The sequence below is a fragment of the Ursus maritimus genome, unplaced genomic scaffold (genome assembly GCF_017311325.1).
Source record: "Ursus maritimus isolate PB19 unplaced genomic scaffold, ASM1731132v1 scaffold_1, whole genome shotgun sequence".
Taxonomy (NCBI): Eukaryota; Metazoa; Chordata; class Mammalia; order Carnivora; family Ursidae; genus Ursus; species Ursus maritimus.
In genome coordinates, this window is record NW_024423343.1 from 75,596,728 (window position 1) to 75,611,367 (window position 14,640).

The following is a 14,640-nucleotide window of genomic DNA, read 5'->3' on the forward strand; positions in this document are numbered from 1 at the left end:
TAATCCTCATTCCTTCATGGGTTAAACTGCCTAAATCTCCTTTGGATATTGCTTCTTCCTAAAATAATGTAAATTTAAATTTACTTTGGTTGTGATGAAATATCTTATGAGACTGGGTCAAAACTCTCAAGGTGTTCTTGAATTCATCTTAGACCTCCTCCTGGGTAGAAGCTATGAGAGTTTTCTCCAATTATAACTGCAAGGAAATACCAAAATGATTTTATAAGCCAGGTAAATATTGTTACAGGGACTGCTAAATAGGTTTCAATGTTTTAACATATCATTAATTCAACAAATATTGACTGTACTTAAAAAATCAGATTGTTATCACAAGCAATGCATACAAGGAAGCCAATGAATTTCTATTGCTCCCTGGGAGTATTAATTTTGACTTCTTTATTCAATTGGGTTTGAAAGCTCTTTTTGCTCCTTAGCTGCAGGTCATTTAATGCTGGGTGACTCCAGGTAGACACCTCTTTGCTGACTTTAAGAGACCTCTAGTTCACAGAGCTTCTATCAGCATAACTCATTAACACTCAAGCTTCCTTCTTGTCTCTTTTCTAACAGATGTTGCCTTGATCTCTTTGCTAACCTTATTTTGACATTGAATATGTGAAGAACGAAATGGAGCAAAGGTGATATAGCTGTGACCTCTAAATACATTATTAATCTTCACAGTGACCTTACGAGACAGACAATTTTCTTCCCATATTATAGAAGAGATAGTTAAAGCTAATAGTGACGTGGAAAACAAAGGCAAAAGAAATACAGAAAAAAAATTAAACTTCCTTACATCTTACAGCCCGTTGACAAGTACTTGAGACAGGCACAGTGACCTTCCTCCAGGAACTCAACTGCCTCAAGGTTAATACTTTGCTAGAGGCAAAAGGCAACCTTAGCTTGACATTAGTCCGAACTCCAGGATCTTGTAAGTCTTCTTTAACGTATAAACATCATTTTGGAAACTTCCTTTATCTGCACTTCCCCCGCTCCCATAATATAAGATGTATGTTAGCAATCATCCTCCAAACATATGACCCATTGATATACGTCTGAAGGGTCTCATGACTAAGGTTTTACTAGACAGCAGTAAATGACCTTATCCTAACAACAACTAGCCCCTCAAGGTCTTGAAAACCTTGCTTCCAAATTCTTTAGAGACTTATTCTATCCCTAACCCCCTCCCAACTTGAAAGTGTATAATCAGTCACCCCTCACAACCCCAGTGCAGCTCTTTCTGCCATTGGTCCTGTCCCTGTGCTTTAATAAAACTACCTTTTTTGCACCGAAGGTATCTCAAGAATTCTTTCTTGGCCTTCACTCTGGGACCCCAACATTTCACATCAATAATATACTTGCAAAAGACACGTCTGATACAGGACTGTTGTCCAAAGTATACAAACACTTAAAACTCAACAATAAAAAGATAAACTATCCAATTTAAAAAAAGGCTCTAAGAGACACATCACCATAGAAGATATACAGATGGCTAGTAAGCATGTGAAATGATGTTCAGTATCATATGTCCTTAGGGAACAGCAAATTAAAACAGTAAGATACTACTATACACCTATTAGAGTGGCTAAAACTCAAAACACTGACAATACCAAATGCTTGTGAGAATGTGGAAAAAAAACTCTCACTCATTGCTGTTGAGAATACAAAATGGTACAGCCACTTTCAAAGGCAGTTTCTTATAAAACTGAACATACTCTTACCATACAATCCAGCAATACTGCCCCTTCTTATTTACCCAAATGAACTGAAAACTTATATCCACACAAAAACCTCATGAATGTTTATAGCAACTTTATTCATAAGTGCCAAAACTTAGAAACAATCAAGATGTCATTTAGTATATAAATGGATAGACAAACTGTTCTATATCCAGACAACGGAATATTATTCAGTATTAGAAGAAATGACCTAAAAAATGAAAATAAAAATAAATAAATGAAATGACCTATTGAGCCATGAAAAGATATGGAGGAAACTTAAATGCATATTATTAAGTGAAATAAGCCAATCTGAAATGGCTATATACTGTATGATTCTAACTATATGACATTCTGGAAAAGGCAAACTATGGAGACAGTAGAAGATTAGTGGTTGCCAGGGATGGGGAGGGGGCAGAGAGATGGATATGCAGAGCATAGAAGATTTTTAGAGCAGTGAAACTAATACATTTGTAAAACCCATAAAATGTACTACACCAAGAAAGAGCCCTAATGTAAACTATAGACTTTGGGTGATAATGATGGATCAGTGTTGGTTCACCGAATGTAACAAATATACCACTGTGGTGTGGGATGTCAGTAATTGGGGAGGTGGTTGGTGTGTGGGGACAGAGGGTATATGGCAAGTCTTTGAACTTCTGCTCAATTGTGCTGTAAACCTAAAACTGTCCTTAAAAAAAAAAAAAAAAGCCTCTCTCCTCCCCCACCAAAAAAAAAAAAAAAAGGCAGAGAAAGAGAAAATAAGATTGTTATGATTGACTTAGGCCAATCATTATTTTTGCCTGGGACTGTGAACATTGATGCCCTGAATTAAATTGAAATGTCTTTTTGTTTTTTTAATTATTTATTTATTTGTTTGTTTGTTTCTTTGTTTAAGTAGGCTCAGCCCAGCATGGAGCCCAATATAGTCTTGAACTCACAACCCTGAGATCAAGGTCTGAGCTGAGATCAATGTTTAACTGACCGAGCCACCCAGGCACCCCTCTAAACTGAAGTTTTATTAACAAGGAAGGAGTGAGGAAATTTCCTCCTTGATGGTATTTCCTAATTAAGATTTTTTCTGGATATAAATATGCTTCCTTACAATGTTATTGACGACCTTTTTTGTTTACTAGCTGTATGTTATGTCACTTACAGTGTCTACCACACAGGTGCTTCCCGTGGTTTCCAATCTTAGTACTGAAAGAACAGCCATGGGACTCTAGCCTGGCCTCCCTGCCATCTGCTCTGACCCAGCCCCTCTCTTCTTCATCCTCTTGTGAGTCAAGTGTTCTTGTTTACAAAATGGACAGCCAGAGTTCCAGGTGCAGCCTGTGGTCTTGGGACTTCAGCCACAGGCCAGAAGGACAAGGGATTCATTTGAAGCCTTTGTCTTTAATAGCATCGGGGCATAAAAACCTGTTTTTATCTTTGTTTGAATGAAATCTTATAAGGAAGTGTAAACAAATGAATCGAATACCATCAGAGCTGCTTGCCTAAATTCAGGATAAGGGAGTGGAACAACTCTCCTAAACTCTTGTAGAGCAATTAAAAGCCTTGGGTGGCAACTGCCAGGACAACCCCTGCATGGAGCACCCCAAGATTCCTCACCCATGGCTCACCTTAGATCCTGCCACCCCTCCAGGGCACCCCCTGCATGGAGCACCAAAGGACATTCTGGCTGGCATCGACTTCAGCTTCAGCTGTTCTGCCAGGGTGCTGTGTGTGTGGAGAGCCCTGGTACTGCCCCAGCCCATGCCCACTTAAGCTCCAGCCATCCTACCAGGACGGCTTCAGCATGGAGTGCCCCAAGAGCCCAGCCCGCACCAGGCAGAGCTCCAACCAGCCAGCCAAAGTCACCAGGCACACAACCTACACAAAGAATGACCATATACCTAAGACCATTCCCTCAAGTATGGAAGTAGCTGTTCCACCTAATTCATAGAAACAAACACAGAAAGTCAAACATCAGGTGATGGAGGAATAGGCTCCAAATGAAAGAGGAAGATAAAACCTCAGAAAAAAACTAAATGAAATGGAGATAAGCATGGGGCGCCTGGGTGGCTCAGTCGTTGGGCGTCTGCCTGCGGCTCAGGGCATGATCCCAGCGTTATGGGATCAAGCCCCACATTGGGCTCTTCCACTGGGAGCCTGCTTCTTCCTCTTCCACCCCCCCTGCTTGTGTTGTCTCTCTCTCTGTCAAATAAATAAATAAAAATCTTAAAAAAAAAAAAAAGAAATGGAGATAAGCAATAGGCCTGATAAAGAATTTAAAGAAATGATTATAAAGATTACTAAGATCATTCAAGGAAAGAAGAGTAGAAGAACTCAGAACTTCAACAAAGAGATGAAAGTTATAAAAAAGATTCAATCAGAGTTGAAGAACACAATAACTGAAATGAAAAATATATTAAAGCAAATAAACAATAAATCAGTAGGTGCAGAAGAATGGATCAAAGATCTGGAAGATAGGGTAATAGAAAGCACATAGGCTGAATAGAAAAAAAAAAAAAAAGAAAAAGAATGTTAAAAAATAAGGATAGGTTAAGAGATCTCTTGGACAAGATCAAGTGAACAAAACATTCAGATTATAGGGGGTCCCAGAAGGAGAAAAGAGAAAAAAGGGCAGAAAATTTATTTGAAGAAATAATAACTGAAAACTTCCCTAATCTGGGGAAGAAAATAGACATCCATTTTCAGGAAGCACAGAGAGCTCTAAAGAAGATGACTCCAAGGAGGTCCATATCAAGATACATAATAATTAAAATGTCAGCGATTGGGGCGCCTGGGTGGCTCAGTTGGTTAAGCACCTGCTCTTGGCTCAGGTCATGATCTCGGGGTCCTGGGATCGAGCCCCACATCGGGCTCCCTCCTCAGCAGGGAATCTGCTTCTCCCTCTGTCTCTCCCCACCACTTGCACTCGCTCTCTCTCAAATAAATAAATAAATAAATAAATAGCAGGCTAGACTTTAGCAGGGCATGATATATTCAAAGTACGGAAAGGAAAAAACCCAAAACCAAGAATATTCTCCTGGGCAAGGTTTATCATTCAGAATTGAAGGACAGATAAAGAGCTTCCCAAACAAACAAAAGTTAAAGGAGTTCTTTACCACTAAACCGGCCTTACAAGAAATGGTAAGAGGACTTTTTTAAGGGGAAAAGAAAAGGCTGCAACTAGAAGTAACAAAGAGGGGCGCCTGGGTGGCTTAGTCAGTTCGGCGTCTGCCTTCGGCTCGGATCGTGATCCCAGGGTCCTGGGATTGAGCCCCGCATCAGGCTCCCTGCTCCATGGGGAGCCTGCTTCTCCCTCTCTCTCTGCCTGCCACTCCCCCTGCTTGTGCTCTCTCTCTCTCTGTCAAATAAATAAATAAAATCTTTAAAAAAAAAAAAAAGAAGTTAAAAAAAAAAAAGAAATAGGGGTGCCTGGGTGGTTCATTTGGTTAAACATCCGCCTTTTGATTTCAGCTCAGGTCATGATCTCAGGGTCCTGAAATCAAGCCCCCTGCTAAGCTCTGCATGGGTGTGGAGCGTGCTTAAGATTCTCTCTGCCTCCCTGTCCCTCTGCCGTCCCTGCCCCCCATTCTTTCTCTCTTTCAAAAAAAAAGTTAAAAAATTTGAAAAAAAGATGTAAAACATGATGACATATACATAAAACATGGAGGGGAGAGTAAAGCAGAAGTTATTTTAGAATGTGTGCCTGGGTGACTCAGTCGGTTAAGCATCTGCCTTCAGCTCAGGTCATGATCCTGGGGTCCTGGGATTGAGCCCTGCTTCTCCCTCTCCCTCTGCTGCTCCCCCACTTGTGCTCTCTCTCTCTCAAATAAATAAATAAATAAAATCTTTTTAAAATATTAGAAGAGACTACTATGAAAGATTATATGCCAACAAATCGCACAACCTAGAAGAAATGAATAAATTTTTAGAAACATATAATCTTCCCAAACGGAATCAGGAAGAAATAGAAATGAACAGACAAATTACTAGTAATGAAATTAAATTGGTGATCAGAAAATTCTGGAGGAAAAAAAGTCCAGGACCAGATGGATTCACAGATGAATTCTATCAAACATTTAAAGAAAAGTTAACACCTATTTTCTTCAAACTATTCCAAAAAATTGAAGAGGAAGGAAAACTTCCAAATACATTCCATGATGCCAGCATTACCCTGATACCAAAGCCAGCAAAGACAATACAACAAAAGAAAACTATAAGCCAATATCCCTGATGAACATAGATGCAAAAAATCCAACAAAATAGTAACAAACCATATTCAATATTACACTAAAAGGATCATTCACCACAATCAAATGGGCTTTATGCTGGGGTTGCGAGCATGGTTCAGTATTCTCAAATCAATGTGATACACTATATTAACAAAATGAAGGATAAAAATCATGTAATCATCTCAGTAGATACAGAAAAAACATTTATCAAAATTCAATATCTATTCATGACAAAAACTCATGATAAAGTAGGTTTAGAAGAAACATACCTCAAAACAATAAAGGCCATATATAACAAAGCCACAGCTAATATCTACTCAACAGTGAAAACCTGAGTTTTTCTCCTAAGGTCAGGAACAGGACAAGGACATCCACTCTCACCACTTTTATTAAACATGGTACTGGAAATCCTAGCCACAGCAATCAGACAACAAAAAGAAATAAAAGTCACCTAAATTGTTAAGAAGTTAAACTGTCACTATTTCAGGTAACATAATAATACACATGGAAAGCCCTGAAGATTCCACCAAAAAAAAAAAACAAAAAAAAAACCCAAAACTATTAGGAGTAATAAATGAATTCAGTAAAGTTTTGCAAGATACATGATTAATACACAGAAATCTGTTACATTTATATACACTAATAATGAATGAGCAGAAAGAGAATTTAAGAAAACAATTCCTTTTATAATTGTGCCAAAAGGAATAAAATACCTAGAAATAAACTTAACCGAGGAGGTGAAATACCTGTACTCTAAAAACTATACACATTGATGAAAGAAATTGAAGATGACACAAATGGAAATGAATTGAAATAATTAATGTCATTAAAATGTCCTTCTACCCAAAGTAATCTACAGATTCAAATCCTTACTAAAATACCAGCAGCATTTTTCACAGAACTAAAACCAATAATACTAAAATTTGTATGGAACCACAAAAGACCCCAAGTAACCAAAACAATCTTGAGAAAGAACAAAGCTGAAGGTATCACAACCCCAGATTTCAAGATATACAATGAAGCTATAGCAGTCAAAATAGTATAGTACTGGCACAAAAGTAGATACATAGATCAATGGAACAGAATAAAGAAACCAGAAACATACCTGCACTTTCATGGTCAATTAATCTATGACAAAGGAGGCAAGAATATATACTGGAGAAAAGATAGTCTCTTCAACAAATGGTGTTGGGAAAACTGGACAGCTACATGCAAAAGGATGAAACCGGACCACTTTCTTTCACTATATACAAAAATAAACTCAAAATGGATTAAAGACCCAAACATGAGACCTGAAACCATAAAACTTCTAGAAGAAAACATAGACAATAGTTTCTTTAGGAACATTTTTTTCTAGATATGTCTCCTCAGGCAAAAGAAACAAAACCAAAAATAAACTATTGAGACTATACCAAAATAAAAATCTTTTGCATAGCAAAGGCAACCATCAACAAAATGCAAAGGCAAGCCACTGAATGACAGAAGATATTTGCAAATGATATATCTGATAAGGAGTTAGTATCCAAAATACATAAAGAACTTATACAACTCAACACCAAAAAAAACCCAAACAATCCAATTAAAAAATAAACAGAGGACATTTTTCCAAAGAAGACACAGATGGCTAACAGACACATGAAAAGATGCTCAACATCAATATTCATCAGGGAAATGCACATCAAAACCACAGCAAGGTATTAACTTACACCTGTCAAAAAGGCTAGAATCAAAACACAAGTAAGAACATGTATTAGCAAGGATGTAGAAAAAAAGGAACTCTTATGCACTATTGGTAGGAATGTAAATTAGTGTAGTCACTGTGGAAAACAGTATGGAGGTTCCTCAAAAAATTAAAAATAGAATCATCATATGATACAATAATTCCTCTACTAGGTGTTTACCCAGAGAAAACGAAAACATTAATTCAGAAATATATGTGCACCCCTATATTTATTGCAGCATTATTTACAATAGCTGAGATATGTAAACAACCCATATGTCCATCAACGGATGAATAAAGATGTACAGCATATACACAATGGAATATTACTCAGTTCTAAAATAGAATGAGGCCTTGGCATTTGTGACAATACAAATAGACCCAGAGGATATTATGCTAGGTGAATTAAGTCAGACAGAGAAAGACAAATACCATACGATTTCATTTATATGCGGAATTTAAAAAAACAAAACGAACAAACGAAAAGCAGAAACAGACCCATAAGTACAAAGAACAAGCTAATGATTGCCAGAGGGGAGGGAGATAGAGAGATGGGCAGAATGAGTGAAAGGAAGTAGGAGATACAGGCTTCCAGTTATGGAATGAATAAGTCCCAGGGATAAAAGGTACAATTGGGGATGTAGCCAATTGTATTGTGTTGCGTGCTCACAGATTGTAGCGACACTTGTGGTGAGCATAGGTAATGCATAGACTTACTGAATCACTGTAATCTACACCTGAAACTAATGTAACATCGTGTGTCAACTACACTGCAATCTTTTAAAAATGTAAAAAAAAAAAAAAATGTGAAGCAGACAATACCAAATATTTATAATTATTAAACCTGAGTGACAAATTTTTTTAAAAAGTGAGCTAACTGAAAATTTTGTGTTCTGTTGTTTTGTAAAAATGAGCACAAATTTAGAAATCAGCATCAAAATCTCTAAGATCAAATGTTAGCATCTTGGTACTAATAACACTCTAACCAATGCTTATTTCTAAATAAAAAATTGAAAGGTCCTTACTCATCTCTTTATCACAACGAAAATCTTTTTCTATTCCTTCCCTTTCTTGTTTCTTGTTTCCTGGACCTGTATACTTTATTATTTCTTGAGTAGAATTACAAATTTACTTGAACTGAGTATGTCAAAAAGGAACTGAAATAATTAAAATAGAATAAAAATGTTTTTATGCTGGAACCAAAGACCTACCAGAGCTGACTTTAGGTAAATGGTGCTTCTGTGGCCTGAGAGAGTTTCAAAGATGTTGTCTCTGCCCTCTGATAGTTAAAGAATGACCAGCAATGTTGTTGGCATAGACTTCCATAGGGTGAGTACATTAAAATGTTTGTGTGTGTGAATTATATTCAGTCGAAGTCCGAACTTAAACCAGTATCTTTTAAAAGGAGAGAACTGCAACACATTAATTAGAGTTTGTGCTTACTATAACAAAGCCCCTTGTTGTCTAAACTAAAGTCTTTTAAGTTTATTACAGCAATCAGAGTAATGTGTAGGAATTTCACATGTGTATATGTGCGTGAATAATGCGGGTCTTAACATTCCTTGGCCGAGTCCTATTCTTAGGTAGTTTTTCACAGAATGGCAGTTTTTACAAAAGCACAGAGTTTTCTCTTTAACGAAGAATCCCAAAAAGAATTCCAATCAATGGCAGACCTAATATCCCTTCTTTATTTGCCATTAGCCTAAGTTCAGGCTTTAACCTCTATGTTTTAATTGTGTTTAAACCAATATGTAAACCGATATTGTCTCGCTCCTACGTACGGCACAGAATGGAGCATTGCAAACTGCAAACTGGAGCATTAGGCTCCCTTTCTATGTCCTGCTTCTGTTTCCCACTTTCCTAGTTTCATTTCCTCATGCCTTTAAAAAGATTCAGATGGAATTAAAGCCATTTAAGAAATGTCCTCCTCAGTGGTATTTCCTACTTAAGGTGTTTTTTTTTATCATAAATATGCTTTCTCACAATGTTATTATAATTCTTAATGTATTAATTGTTTGTAATAGAAGTGCATTTCTTATTTAAAAGAGTGAAATTATGTGTGTGCTGCTGTCAGAGGAGTCCTTTGCAATGTGTAAGTTAATTTGTTCATTTATTCCACAAGCACTGATCAAGGGCTTATTATATCCCAGGCACCCTGGGGCCTGAACCCTTATCCGCAGAAGTTCACGAAGCAGAAGAAAGAGACACATAAATGAAACACCGTGGCATGTTGCCCTTGCCACACTAGAGATCTCTCTAACACAAATGTAAACCCTGATAAGGCACACGTACACCCTCAGAGCACAGGCTATTTGGATGGAGTTGTAAAGGTTGCTGAGCAAAACCCTCCTCCTGACCATGACGTAGGGCCAGAGATCCATGCAGTTTCTAGGCAATAGGAAGAACTCATCTGAATTCCAGTTCTAGTGGAAAACTGAGATGCCAAACCTATTAGAGAAGCAAGAACTCAGAACGGGGCAAAGGTGGTAACTCTGTATAACACTACTCAACCATCCAAAAAAAATCATGTCCTCTATCATCCATTCAACAAATGTTCACTGAGCTCTGACTATGTTTGCAGTAATGTTCTATGCACTGGAAATAGAGCATTGAACAAAAGCGGTATAATTCTTCACCCTGATAGAACTTTTGTGAGAAGGAAAATAATATTAAAGATTTGGAAAGAATCGTGTGAAAGAAGCTGGTTCTAGAATAGTATATATGGTATAATCTTGACTTTATTTTATAGGAAAAGACTAAAGGATTACTTTATGTGAGATTTTGCGGCATAACAGACTACAAAACGCATTGGTTTAGAGAACAACCGCTTATTTAGCTTGAGATTCAGTGGGTTCGTGCTCTGGACTGGTCTTACTGGTGGTTATTCTGCTGGTCTTGATTGCGTTCACTGAAGTGTCTGCGTTCAGCTGCTACTCGACTCGTCAGCTGTGCTCCTGGGGATTTTCTGAGTGTCGGCTGAGGCGACAGGGGCAACTAGGCACATGTCCCTTGTCATTCAGAAGGTTAGCATAGGCTTATTTACAAGGTGGCAGTACATTCCAAGGGCAGCAAGAGAGGCCAAGCATAATCATAAGCATTTTCCAAGTCTCTGCTTGTGTTACATTTGCTGTTGTCCCATTGGCCAAGCCCCGAGTCAATGGCGAGAGACGAAGACCCAAAGGTGTGGCTACAGGGAGGTACGAACACATTTTGGGAGCCTTCCTGCCACAATTTACTACAGATCTATACCCAAAAGTTGAGGGGGGTTGCCTGGGTAGTGGGATTACAGTTTATGGTTTCTTCTCTATTTCTCCTTTAATTTCTCAGATTTCTTTTGGTAATCAGGGGAAGGAACTCAGAGGCCGACTATCAGAAGCTGAGGATGCCGGACACTTGCAGCGTGGAGCATGGTGCTAACCACTGGGCACCACGTTTGGGTACCTAGAAGTACATCATACCCCACTTGGCCTGGCTGAACCCAGGAAGAGAGGCTTCAGCAAATTGCTTCTTGGCTCAGAAACAAAGTATATTATAATACAGTTGGCCTATATGAGAAATTAGAAGATTCAGTGTGGGGTGCAAGAGCAAGCACAGGCAGGAGGAATAATGATGAGGGAAGCCCCCTTATGCAAATTGGAACCTCCTATTGGAGTGGGATGAACTCGGGAAGGAAAGAAGAGAAGTCTAAGTCTCTGCGATAATTTTAGAATTAGTTATTAGAATATTATATGCGGGTGGAATCTCAAACCTCATTTTATTCAAACTCTTCATTACATCAGGGTTCCAGAGAAGTGGCAAGACTAGACAGGCTTCCTGACATCTGTGGGAGAGGTAGAACTAGAACCCAAGTCTCCTGAGAGCAAGTCTGGTGGTTTCTCTTTGTTGCACTGCTGCTCTGAAGATAGTTGGCCCATTTGTGAACAGTGGGAGGGTGACTGGCTCTCTCTCTTCCCCTGCACCCTCCCTCCCTCTCACACACACAACACACACACACACACACACACACACACACACACACACACACAGACTGTATTAAGACGAGCCAAGTGTTACTGTTAATGATGGCTACCATTGGCTACCATTCCTCATGCTGTGCCTTTAAGACTGTACCTGGAGGTTATGAGATAAAATACACTAAGCAAGCAATTTTTAAAAGACTTACAGTTAATGAGCACTTGAAAAATATAGGTTGGATTGCCAAGTCAACACTGGTCTCAGGCCTGGGATTTTGCCAGGGGCAAATTACCTGATACATCGATGGAACTCTCTTGGCTTTGCTTGACTTGAGCCTATTAGTGTGCCCAAGGCTTTTACCTTGAAAGGAGCATTGAGAATAAAAGTTATTGTTGCTGCAGTGGATGTTTTATTATTTATCAAGTCCAATGCCATTCCTTTTTATGATGGCCAGAACCAGATATTTTGTCATAAAGGAATATACACACTGACTTCACAAAAATGAACTTGGCTTATTGCACCTATCTAAATATATTTAGGTTAAAGATGTGAGATGGAAGGAAACAAGAAAAAGAGGGAGGGAAAGAGAGAAGAGCTACTGCTCCTAGGTACTGCGGTTTACAGGATTCCAAGAAGGTGTTGTGATTCCTGCCTCATGAAAACCAGTACACGCAGAAATCAGAGCGAGCTCTCTGCAAGTGTTAGGATCTACTATTTTCTACTACATACAGGTGGAAGAATGAGTTAATTATTTCTGTGAGTCAAGCCAAAAATGATTTGGGCATAATGATTTGATTTTTTAACTGGGTAACTTGGATTGTAATGTGATTTCCTCACTTTATCTATATTATCGCAGATGTGGATCTGATGGTCTGCCTAATCCCACCCTTCCCTTCCATTTCTCACTGAGAGCTCACTCAGTTCTTATTTCTGCCACCATGGGTTTAGGCTAACAGGAAGCATATCATCTATGTGGTAACAAGACATTCAGAAAATGCCTTTTTGACTGTTCTTAACTGTAAGTCCAAAAACCCTAAAATGTGAGGCCACCTGACTATTCTCTACAGACCCTGGATTCTTCTGAATTATCTTTGTCTCCAGGCCCATTTGCATTTTCCCATGCAGGTCACATATATGCATGATTTACCTAAGTTTCTGATAGCTAATGACTCTTTGATAAATCAGCATCTATTCTAAATGTAAGGCATTTGCTTGAATGGTTTGACTCTCAACTCAATATTGCATGGGGTTTGAAGATCTCTAACCAACACTGTTTTGTTATACAGGGCAGCCTTGAAAACAGATGAGGCTGCCAGGCACGAGGATTTCCTTGACCTTTGGGCCCCTGAGCCATATCTAAAGCTTGAGCAAATGGATAGAACCACAATCTGCAAACTCTTGCGTTTCTATTCCACTCTCTTCTGACCACAAACAGTGCCATGTAGTGAAAAGAATACTGGTCTTGGAGACCCTAGAATCCAAATCCCACCTGCAACAGTTTCTTGGATATTATGCCTGTCCAGAATTTTTCTGGCACAGAGGGACAGATATTTCAGAGTTGAAATAATCTACTCTAGAGACACTCTAGAGACATCTATTCTAGACGTAAGGTATTAAAAAATAATTTGAATGACTTATTAACAGTTATTGAATATCTTCTCTGAGCCAGGTTTCTGGGATTACAGAGATAAGTAATTTCAGTCTTTCTCCTCAAGAAGCCCAAAGTCGAACATGGGAGACACATCTATAAACATATTCATGATAACACGTTGTCCTAAGTACAACAGTAAAATTGAGGCACAGAAGTAGCACAGAGCGGTAGTGATTAACTTTCTCTTGAGGCAGAAATGCTCAGGGAAGGCCTCTAATATCCCATTCAGTAGTGCAGGCCTAGCAGATTCTTCAAGGATCCATGAGAATTATCTTAAGTACATGGAATTAAGGAATATTTGGGCTGAAAAGTAGAGCTTTTTAAAGAAGATCTTATTTATTTGAGGGAGAGAGGGTGCGAGCGGGAGCAAGAGGAAGAGGGAGAGAGAATCGGAAGCAGGCTCCCCACTGAGCACAGAGCCCAAGCAGGACTTGATCCCACCACGTCAAGATCATGACCTGAGCTGAAACCAAGAGCTGGAGCCTTAACTGACTGAGCCACCCAGGCGCCCTGGGCTGAAAAGTATCTTTAGAAACCACACTATCTTTCTACATTTAGCCAAAACTGCATTTATATGCCATTCTCTGCAAACAGGTAAGCATACGTCATTTGTGGAAACCTTTGTTAAAAAAACAGGAAAAAGAATGGTGTTAAAGGTACTGAAATAGAAAAGCTTTTCCTTTCTTTGGTCTCTCTTTTGACTTGTGATGCTTTTTATTTGCTATTTAATGTTTTTCTAAGTAAAAACATTTTCTTCATTAATAGCATGAATTTTACTATTTATATTTTTCAATGCCAGCTTTAACCATAAAAGCATTAACTCATACAAGGAATCATTGAAATTGCACAGTTCTTATCTCTTGGCTCCTATATACATATGCATTTCATTCTTACCAGGGTACTAGAAAAGGTACACCAAACTAACTCAACTGTTTCTATTTCACCAACATTCTACTTTGCCTTACTGCTGAGTAAGGGAGAGCTGAAGGGAAAGGGATCTATGGGCTGCCTTATCTTCCCCTTTCCTTCTGTGTCGTCATTTCGAGTATAAGTTGCTGGCTAAGACAGGGAAGTAATACAAGTGAGAGAGGATGTGATAGGGTTCCTTGTTTTTTGTGTTAGAATGCCATCACCTTCTTTCTGCATTTGAAACAAATTGTGATTCCAGTGGAAAGCATGTCCTCTTGGGACTGTCAACACCGCCACTTACTCATTTCTGGATGTAACACCTTCTGCTTGCTTTGAGTCTCACTGCGGGTTTGCCAGAATGCTGTGCTCCCGGGGCGGTGGGCGTGCCATATGCAAAAGGATTGTGAAGGGAAGAGTGGGTACATGTTTTGTGCATGTCTCCTCTGCTCGAGTGCATGCTGCACTGTC

The 14,640-nt window shown here is 38.8% G+C and overlaps 1 long non-coding RNA gene across 1 annotated transcript in view; it reads right to left on the reverse strand.

Annotated features, from left to right (window-relative positions):
• Positions 1 to 1,796: 1,796 nt before the first annotated feature.
• The window catches only part of LOC103659468, a 134,273-nt gene continuing 121,429 nt past the window's right edge, over positions 1,797 to 14,640 (reverse strand). The window contains exon 4 of the long non-coding RNA XR_567482.2: positions 1,797 to 1,926. This is a non-coding gene — a long non-coding RNA (uncharacterized LOC103659468). The remainder of the gene's footprint in view (positions 1,927 to 14,640) is intronic.